A 10,539-nucleotide genomic window follows, 5' to 3' on the forward strand; every position below is an offset into this window, starting at 1 on the left:
TTCTACGTATATATGATGTCTGTGTCTACGTATATATGATGTCTATGTGTCTACGTATATATGATGTCTATGTGTCTATGTATATATGATGTCTATGTTTCTACATATATATGTCTATGTTTCTACGTATATATGATGTCTATGTTTCTACCTATATATGTCTATGTTTCTACGTATATATGATGTCTATGTGTCTACGTATATATGATGTCTATGTGTCTATGTATATATGATGTCTATGTGTCTACGTGTATATGATGTCTACGTTTCTACGTATATATGATGTCTATGTGTCTACGTCTATATGATGTCTATGTGTCTACGTATATATGATGTCTATGTTTCTACGGATATGTGATGTCTATGTGTCTACGTCTATATGATGTCTATGTGTCTACGTATATATGATGTCTATGTGTCTACGTATATATGATGTCTATGTGTCTACGTATATATGATGTCTATGTGTCTACGTATATATGATGTCTATGTGTCTACGTATATATGTCTATGTTTCTACGTATATATGATGTCTATGTGTCTACGTATATATGATGTCTATGTGTCTACGTATATATGATGTCTATGTGTCTATGTATATATGATGTCTATGTTTCTACGTATATATGTCTATGTTTCTACGTATATATGTTTATGTGTCTACGTATATATGATGTCTATGTGTCTACGTATATATGATGTCTATGTGTCTACGTATATATTATGTCTATGTTTCTACGTATATATGATGTCTATGTGTCTACGTATATATGATGTCTATGTGTCTACGTATATATGATGTCTATGTGTCTATGTATATATGATGTCTATTTTTCTACATATATATGTCTATGTTTCTACGTATATATGATGTCTATGTGTCTACGTATATATGATGTCTATATGTCTACGTATATATGATGTCTATGTGTCTACGTATATATGATGTCTATGTGTCTACGTATATATGATGTTTATGTGTCTACGTATATATGATGTCTATGTGTCTATGTATATATGATGTCTATGTTTCTACGTATATATGTCTATGTTTCTACGTATATATGATGTCTATGTGTCTACGTATATATGATGTCTAGGTGTCTATGTATATATGATGTCTATGTGTCTACGTGTATATGATGTCTACGTTTCTACGTATATATGATGTCTATGTGTCTACGTATATATGATGTCTATGTGTCTACGTATATATGATGTCTATGTGTCTACGTATATGTGATGTCTATGTGTCTACGTCTATATGATGTCTATGTGTCTACGTATATATGATGTCTATGTGTCTACGTCTATATGATGTCTATGTGTCTACGTATATATGATGTCTATGTGTCTACGTCTATATGATGTCTATGTGTCTATGTGTATATGATGTCTATGTGTCTACGTCTATATGATGTCTATGTGTCTACGTATATATGATGTCTATGTTTCTACGTATATGTGATGTCTATGTGTCTACGTCTATATGATGTCTATGTGTCTACGTATATATGATGTCTATGTGTCTACATATATATGATGTCTATGTGTCTACGTATATATGATGTCTATGTGTCTACGTATATATGATGTCTATGTGTCTACGTATATATGATGTCTATGTGTCTACGTATATATGATGTCTATGTGTCTACGTATATATGATGTCTATGTGTCCACGTATATATGATGTCTATGTGTCTACGTCTATATGATGTCTTTGTGTCTATGTATATATGATGTCTATGTGTCTACGCATATATGATGTCTATGTGTCTACGTCTATATGATGTCTATGTGTCTACGTCTATATGATGTCTATGTGTCTACGTCTATATGATGTCTATGTGTCTATGTATATATGATGTCTATGTGTCTACGTATATATGATGTCTATGTGTCTACGTATATATGATGTCTATGTGTCTACGTCTATATGATGTCTATGTGTCTACGTGTATATGATGTCTATGTGTCTACGTATATATGATGTCTATGTGTCTACGTATATATGATGTCTATGTGTCTACGTATATATGATGTCTATGTGTCTACGTATATATGATGTCTATGTGTCTACGTATATATATGATGTCTATGTGTCTACGTATATATGATGTCTATGTGTCTACGTATATATGATGTCTATGTGTCTACGTATATATGATGTCTATGTGTCTACGTATATATGATGTCTATGTGTCTACGTATATATGATGTCTATGTGTCTACGTATATATATGATGTCTATGTGTCTACGTATATATGATGTCTATGTGTCTACGTCTATATGATGTCTATGTGCCTACGTATATGATGTCTATGTGTCTACGTATATATGATGTCTATGTGTCTACGTCTATATGATGTCTATGTGTCTACGTATATATGATGTCTACGTGTCTACGTCTATATGATGTCTATGTGTCTACGTATATGATGTCTATGTGTCTACGTCTATATGATGTCTATGTGTCTACGTATATATGATGTCTATGTGTCTACGTCTATATGATGTCTATGTGTCTACGTATATATGATGTCTATGTGTCTACGTATATATGATGTTTGTGTCTACGTCTATATGATGTCTATGTTTCTACGTATATATGATGTCTATGTGTCTACGTATATATGATGTCTATGTGTCTACGTATATATGATGTCTATGTTTCTACGTATATATGATGTCTATGTGTCTACGTATATATGATGTCTATGTGTCTACGTATATATGATGTCTATGTTTCTACGTCTATATGATGTCTATGTGTCTACGTATATATGATGTCTTTGTTTCTACGTATATATGATGTCTATATTTCTACGTATATGTGATGTCTATGTGTCTACGTATATATGATGTCTATGTGTCTACGTCTATATGATGTCTATGTGTCTACGTATATATGATGTCTATGTGTCTACGTATATATGATGTCTATGTGTCTATGTACATATGTCTATGTGTCTACGTATATATGTCTATGTGTCTACGTATATATGATGTCTATGTGTCTACGTATATATGATGTCTATGTTTCTACGTATAGATGTCTATGTTTCTACGTATATATGATGTCTATGTGTCTACGTATATATGATGTTTATGTGTCTACGTATATATGATGTCTATGTGTCTACGTATATATGACGTCTATGTGTCTACGTATATATGATGTCTATGTGTCTACGTATATATGATGTCTATGTGTCTACGTATATATGATGTCTATGTGTCTACGTCTATATGATGTCTATGTGTCTACGTATATATGATGTCTATGTGTCCACGTATATATGATGTCTATGTGTCTACGTCTATGTGATGTCTATGTGTCCACGTATATATGATGTCTATGTGTCTACGTATATATGATGTCTATGTGTCCACGTATATGTGATGTCTATGTGTCTACGTCTATATGATGTCTATGTGTGGACGTCTATATGATGTCTTTGTGTCTATGTATATATGATGTTTATTTGTCTACGTATATATGATGTCTATGTGTCTATGTATATATTATGTCTATGTGTCTACGTATATATGATGTCTATGTGTCTACGTATATATGATGTCTATGTGTCTATGTATATATTATGTCTATGTGTCTACGTATATATGATGTCTATGTGTCTACGTATATATGATGTCTATGTGTCTACGTATATGTGATGTCTATGTGTCTACGTATATATGATGTCTATGTGTCTATGTACATATGTCTATGTGTCTACGTATATATGTCTATGTGTCTACGTATATATGATGTCTATGTGTCTACGTATATATGATGTCTATGTTTCTACGTATATATGTCTATGTTTCTACGTATATATGATGTCTATGTGTCTACGTATATATGATGTTTATGTGTCTACGTATATATGATGTCTATGTGTCTATGTATATATGATGTCTATGTTTCTACGTATATATGTCTATGTTACTACGTATATATGTCTATGTGTCTACGTATATATGATGTCTATGTGTCTACGTATATATGTCTATGTGTCTACGTATATATGATGTCTATGTTTCTACGTATATATGATGTCTATGTGTCTACGTATATATGATGTCTATGTGTCTACGTATATATGATGTCTATGTGTCTATGTATATATGATGTCTATGTTTCTACATATATATGTCTATGTTTCTACGTATATATGATGTCTATGTGTCTACGTATATATGATGTCTATGTGTCTATGTATATATGATGTCTATGTGTATACGTCTATATGTTGTCTATGTTTCTACGTATATATGATGTCTATGTGTCTACGTATATATGATGTCTATGTGTCTACGTCTATATGATGTCTACGTTTCTACATATATATGATGTCTATGTGTCTACGTATATATGATGTCTATGTGTCTACGTGTACATGATGTCTATGTGTCTACGTGTATATGATGTCTATGTGTCTACGTGTATATGATGTCTACGTTTCTACATATATATGATGTCTATGTGTCTACGTATATATGATGTCTATGTGTCTACGTCTATATGATGTCTATGTGTCTACGTGTATATGATGTCTATGTGTCTACGTGTATATGATGTCTACGTTTCTACATATATATGATGTCTATGTGTCTACGTATATATGATGTCTATGTGTCTACGTCTATATGATGTCTATGTGTCTACGTGTATATGATGTCTATGTGTCTACGTGTATATGATGTCTACGTTTCTACATATATATGATGTCTATGTGTCTACGTATATATGATGTCTATGTGTCTACGTCTATATGATGTCTATGTGTCTACGTATATATGATGTCTATGTGTCCACGTATATATGATGTCTATGTGTCTACATCTATATGATGTCTATGTGTCCACGTATATATGATGTCTATGTGTCTACGTATATATGATGTCTATGTGTCCACGTATATGTGATGTCTATGTGTCTACGTCTATATGATGTCTATGTGTGTACGTCTATATGATGTCTTTGTGTCTATGTATATATGATGTCTATGTGTCTACGTCTATATGATGTCTATGTGTCTACGTATATATGATGTCTATGTGTCCACGTATATATGATGTCTATGTGTCTACGTCTATATGATGTCTATGTGTCCACGTATATATGATGTCTATTTGTCTACGTATATATGATGTCTATGTGTCTACGTATATATGATGTCTATGTGTCTACGTCTATATGATGTCTATGTGTCTACGTATATATGATGTCTATGTGTCCACGTATATATGATGTCTATGTGTCTACGTCTATATGATGTCTATGTGTCCACGTCTACATGATGTCTATGTGTGTACGTCTATATGATGTCTATGTGTCTACGTATATATGATGTCTATGTGTCTACGTGTATATGATGTCTATGTGTCTACGTATATATGATGTCTATGTGTCTACGTATATATGACGTCTATGTGTCTACGTATATATGATGTCTATGTGTCTACGTATATATGACGTCTATGTGTCTACGTATATATGATGTCTATGTGTCTATGTACATATGTCTATGTGTCTACATATATATGATGTCTATGTGTCTACGTATATATGATGTCTATGTGTCTACGTGTATATGATGTCTACGTTTCTACATATATATGATGTCTATGTGTCTACGTATATATGATGTCTATGTGTCTACGTCTATATGATGTCTATGTGTCTACGTGTATATGATGTCTATGTGTCTAGGTGTATATGATGTCTATGTTTCTACGTCTATATGATGTCTATGTGTCTATGTCTATATGATGTCTATGTGTCTACGTATATATGATATCTATGTGTCTACGTATATATGATGTCTATGTGTCTACGTCTATATGATGTCTATGTGTCTACGTATATATGATGTCTATGTGTCCACGTATATATGATGTCTATGTGTCTACATCTATATGATGTCTATGTGTCCACGTATATATGATGTCTATGTGTCTACGTATATATGATGTCTATGTGTCCACGTATATGTGATGTCTATGTGTCTACGTCTATATGATGTCTATGTGTGTACGTCTATATGATGTCTTTGTGTCTATGTATATATGATGTCTATGTGTCTACGTCTATATGATGTCTATGTGTCTACGTATATATGATGTCTATGTGTCCACGTATATATGATGTCTATGTGTCTACGTCTATATGATGTCTATGTGTCCACGTATATATGATGTCTATTTGTCTACGTATATATGATGTCTATGTGTCTACGTATATATGATGTCTATGTGTCTACGTCTATATGATGTCTATGTGTCTACGTATATATGATGTCTATGTGTCCACGTATATATGATGTCTATGTGTCTACGTCTATATGATGTCTATGTGTCCACGTATATATAACGTCTATGTGTCTACGTATATATGATGTCTATGTGTCTACGTATATATGATGTCTATGTGTCCACGTATATGTGATGTCTATGTGTCTACGTCTACATGATGTCTATGTGTGTACGTCTATATGATGTCTATGTGTCTACGTATATATGATGTCTATGTGTCTACGTATATATGATGTCTATGTGTCTACGTATATATGATGTCTATGTGTCTACGTATATATGACGTCTATGTGTCTACGTATATATGATGTCTATGTGTCTACGTATATATGACGTCTATGTGTCTACGTATATATGATGTCTATGTGTCTATGTACATATGTCTATGTGTCTACATATATATGATGTCTATGTGTCTACGTATATATGATGTCTATGTGTCTACGTCTATATGATGTCTATGTGTCTACGTATATATGATGTCTATGTGTCTACGTATATATGATGTCTATGTGTCCACGTATATATGATGTCTATGTGTCTACGTCTATGTGATGTCTATGTGTCCACGTATATATGATGTCTATGTGTCCACGTATATGTGATGTCTATGTGTTTACGTCTACATGATGTCTATGTGTGTACGTCTATATGATGTCTTTGTGTCTATGTATATATGATGTCTATGTGTCTACGTCTATATGATGTCTATGTGTCTACGTATATATGATGTCTATGTGTCCACGTATATATGATGTCTTATGTGTCTACGTCTATATGATGTCTTTGTGTCTATGTATATATGATGTCTATGTGTCTACGTCTATATGATGTCTATGTGTCTACGTATATATGATGTCTATGTGTCTACGTATATATGATGTCTATGTGTCCACGTATATATGATGTCTATGTGTCTACGTCTATATGATGTCTATGTGTCCACGTATATATGATGTCTATGTGTCTAGGTATATATGATGTCTATGTGTCCACGTATATGTGATGTCTATGTGTCTACGTCTACATGATGTCTATGTGTGTACGTCTATATGATGTCTTTGTGTCTATGTATATATGATGTTTATTTGTCTACGTATATATGATGTCTATGTGTCTATGTATATATTATGTCTATGTGTCTACGTATATATGATGTCTATGTGTCTACGTATATATGATGTCTATGTGTCTATGTATATATTATGTCTATGTGTCTACGTATATATGATGTCTATGTGTCTACGTATATATGATGTCTATGTGTCTACGTATATGTGATGTCTATGTGTCTACGTATATATGATGTCTATGTGTCTATGTACATATGTCTATGTGTCTACGTATATATGTCTATGTGTCTACGTATATATGATGTCTATGTGTCTACGTATATATGATGTCTATGTTTCTACGTATATATGTCTATGTTTCTACGTATATATGATGTCTATGTGTCTACGTATATATGATGTTTATGTGTCTACGTATATATGATGTCTATGTGTCTACGTATATATGATGTCTATGTGTCTATGTATATATGATGTCTATGTTTCTACGTATATATGTCTATGTTACTACGTATATATGTCTATGTGTCTACGTATATATGATGTCTATGTGTCTACGTATATATGTCTATGTGTCTACGTATATATGATGTCTATGTTTCTACGTATATATGATGTCTATGTGTCTACGTATATATGATGTCTATGTGTCTACGTATATATGATGTCTATGTGTCTATGTATATATGATGTCTATGTTTCTACATATATATGTCTATGTTTCTACGTATATATGATGTCTATGTGTCTACGTATATATGATGTCTATGTGTCTATGTATATATGATGTCTATGTGTATACGTCTATATGTTGTCTATGTTTCTACGTATATATGATGTCTATGTGTCTACGTATATATGATGTCTATGTGTCTACGTCTATATGATGTCTTTGTGTCTATGTATATATGATGTCTATGTGTCTACGTCTATATGATGTCTATGTGTCTACGTATATATGATGTCTATGTGTCTACGTATATATGATGTCTATGTGTCCACGTATATATGATGTCTATGTGTCTACGTCTATATGATGTCTATGTGTCCACGTATATATGATGTCTATGTGTCTAGGTATATATGATGTCTATGTGTCTATGTCTATATGATGTCTATGTGTCTACGTATATATGATATCTATGTGTCTACGTATATATGATGTCTATGTGTCTACGTCTATATGATGTCTATGTGTCTACGTATATATGATGTCTATGTGTCCACGTATATATGATGTCTATGTGTCTACATCTATATGATGTCTATGTGTCTACGTATATATGATGTCTATGTGTCTACGTATATATGATGTCTATGTGTCTACGTATATATGATGTCTATGTGTCTACGTATATATGACGTCTATGTGTCTACGTATATATGATGTCTATGTGTCTACGTATATATGACGTCTATGTGTCTACGTATATATGATGTCTATGTGTCTATGTACATATGTCTATGTGTCTACATATATATGATGTCTATGTGTCTACGTATATATGATGTCTATGTGTCTACGTCTATATGATGTCTATGTGTCTACGTATATATGATGTCTATGTGTCTACGTATATATGATGTCTATGTGTCCACGTATATATGATGTCTATGTGTCTACGTCTATGTGATGTCTATGTGTCCACGTATATATGATGTCTATGTGTCCACGTATATGTGATGTCTATGTGTTTACGTCTACATGATGTCTATGTGTGTACGTCTATATGATGTCTTTGTGTCTATGTATATATGATGTCTATGTGTCTACGTCTATATGATGTCTATGTGTCTACGTATATATGATGTCTATGTGTCCACGTATATATGATGTCTTATGTGTCTACGTCTATATGATGTCTTTGTGTCTATGTATATATGATGTCTATGTGTCTACGTCTATATGATGTCTATGTGTCTACGTATATATGATGTCTATGTGTCTACGTATATATGATGTCTATGTGTCCACGTATATATGATGTCTATGTGTCTACGTCTATATGATGTCTATGTGTCCACGTATATATGATGTCTATGTGTCTAGGTATATATGATGTCTATGTGTCCACGTATATGTGATGTCTATGTGTCTACGTCTACATGATGTCTATGTGTGTACGTCTATATGATGTCTTTGTGTCTATGTATATATGATGTTTATTTGTCTACGTATATATGATGTCTATGTGTCTATGTATATATTATGTCTATGTGTCTACGTATATATGATGTCTATGTGTCTACGTATATATGATGTCTATGTGTCTATGTATATATTATGTCTATGTGTCTACGTATATATGATGTCTATGTGTCTACGTATATATGATGTCTATGTGTCTACGTATATGTGATGTCTATGTGTCTACGTATATATGATGTCTATGTGTCTATGTACATATGTCTATGTGTCTACGTATATATGTCTATGTGTCTACGTATATATGATGTCTATGTGTCTACGTATATATGATGTCTATGTTTCTACGTATATATGTCTATGTTTCTACGTATATATGATGTCTATGTGTCTACGTATATATGATGTTTATGTGTCTACGTATATATGATGTCTATGTGTCTACGTATATATGATGTCTATGTGTCTATGTATATATGATGTCTATGTTTCTACGTATATATGTCTATGTTACTACGTATATATGTCTATGTGTCTACGTATATATGATGTCTATGTGTCTACGTATATATGTCTATGTGTCTACGTATATATGATGTCTATGTTTCTACGTATATATGATGTCTATGTGTCTACGTATATATGATGTCTATGTGTCTACGTATATATGATGTCTATGTGTCTATGTATATATGATGTCTATGTTTCTACATATATATGTCTATGTTTCTACGTATATATGATGTCTATGTGTCTACGTATATATGATGTCTATGTGTCTATGTATATATGATGTCTATGTGTATACGTCTATATGTTGTCTATGTTTCTACGTATATATGATGTCTATGTGTCTACGTATATATGATGTCTATGTGTCTACGTCTATATGATGTCTTTGTGTCTATGTATATATGATGTCTATGTGTCTACGTCTATATGATGTCTATGTGTCTACGTATATATGATGTCTATGTGTCTACGTATATATGATG

The sequence above is a fragment of the Telmatherina bonti genome (genome assembly GCF_933228915.1).
Source record: "Telmatherina bonti genome assembly, chromosome: 17".
Classification (NCBI taxonomy): Eukaryota; Metazoa; Chordata; class Actinopteri; order Atheriniformes; family Telmatherinidae; genus Telmatherina; species Telmatherina bonti.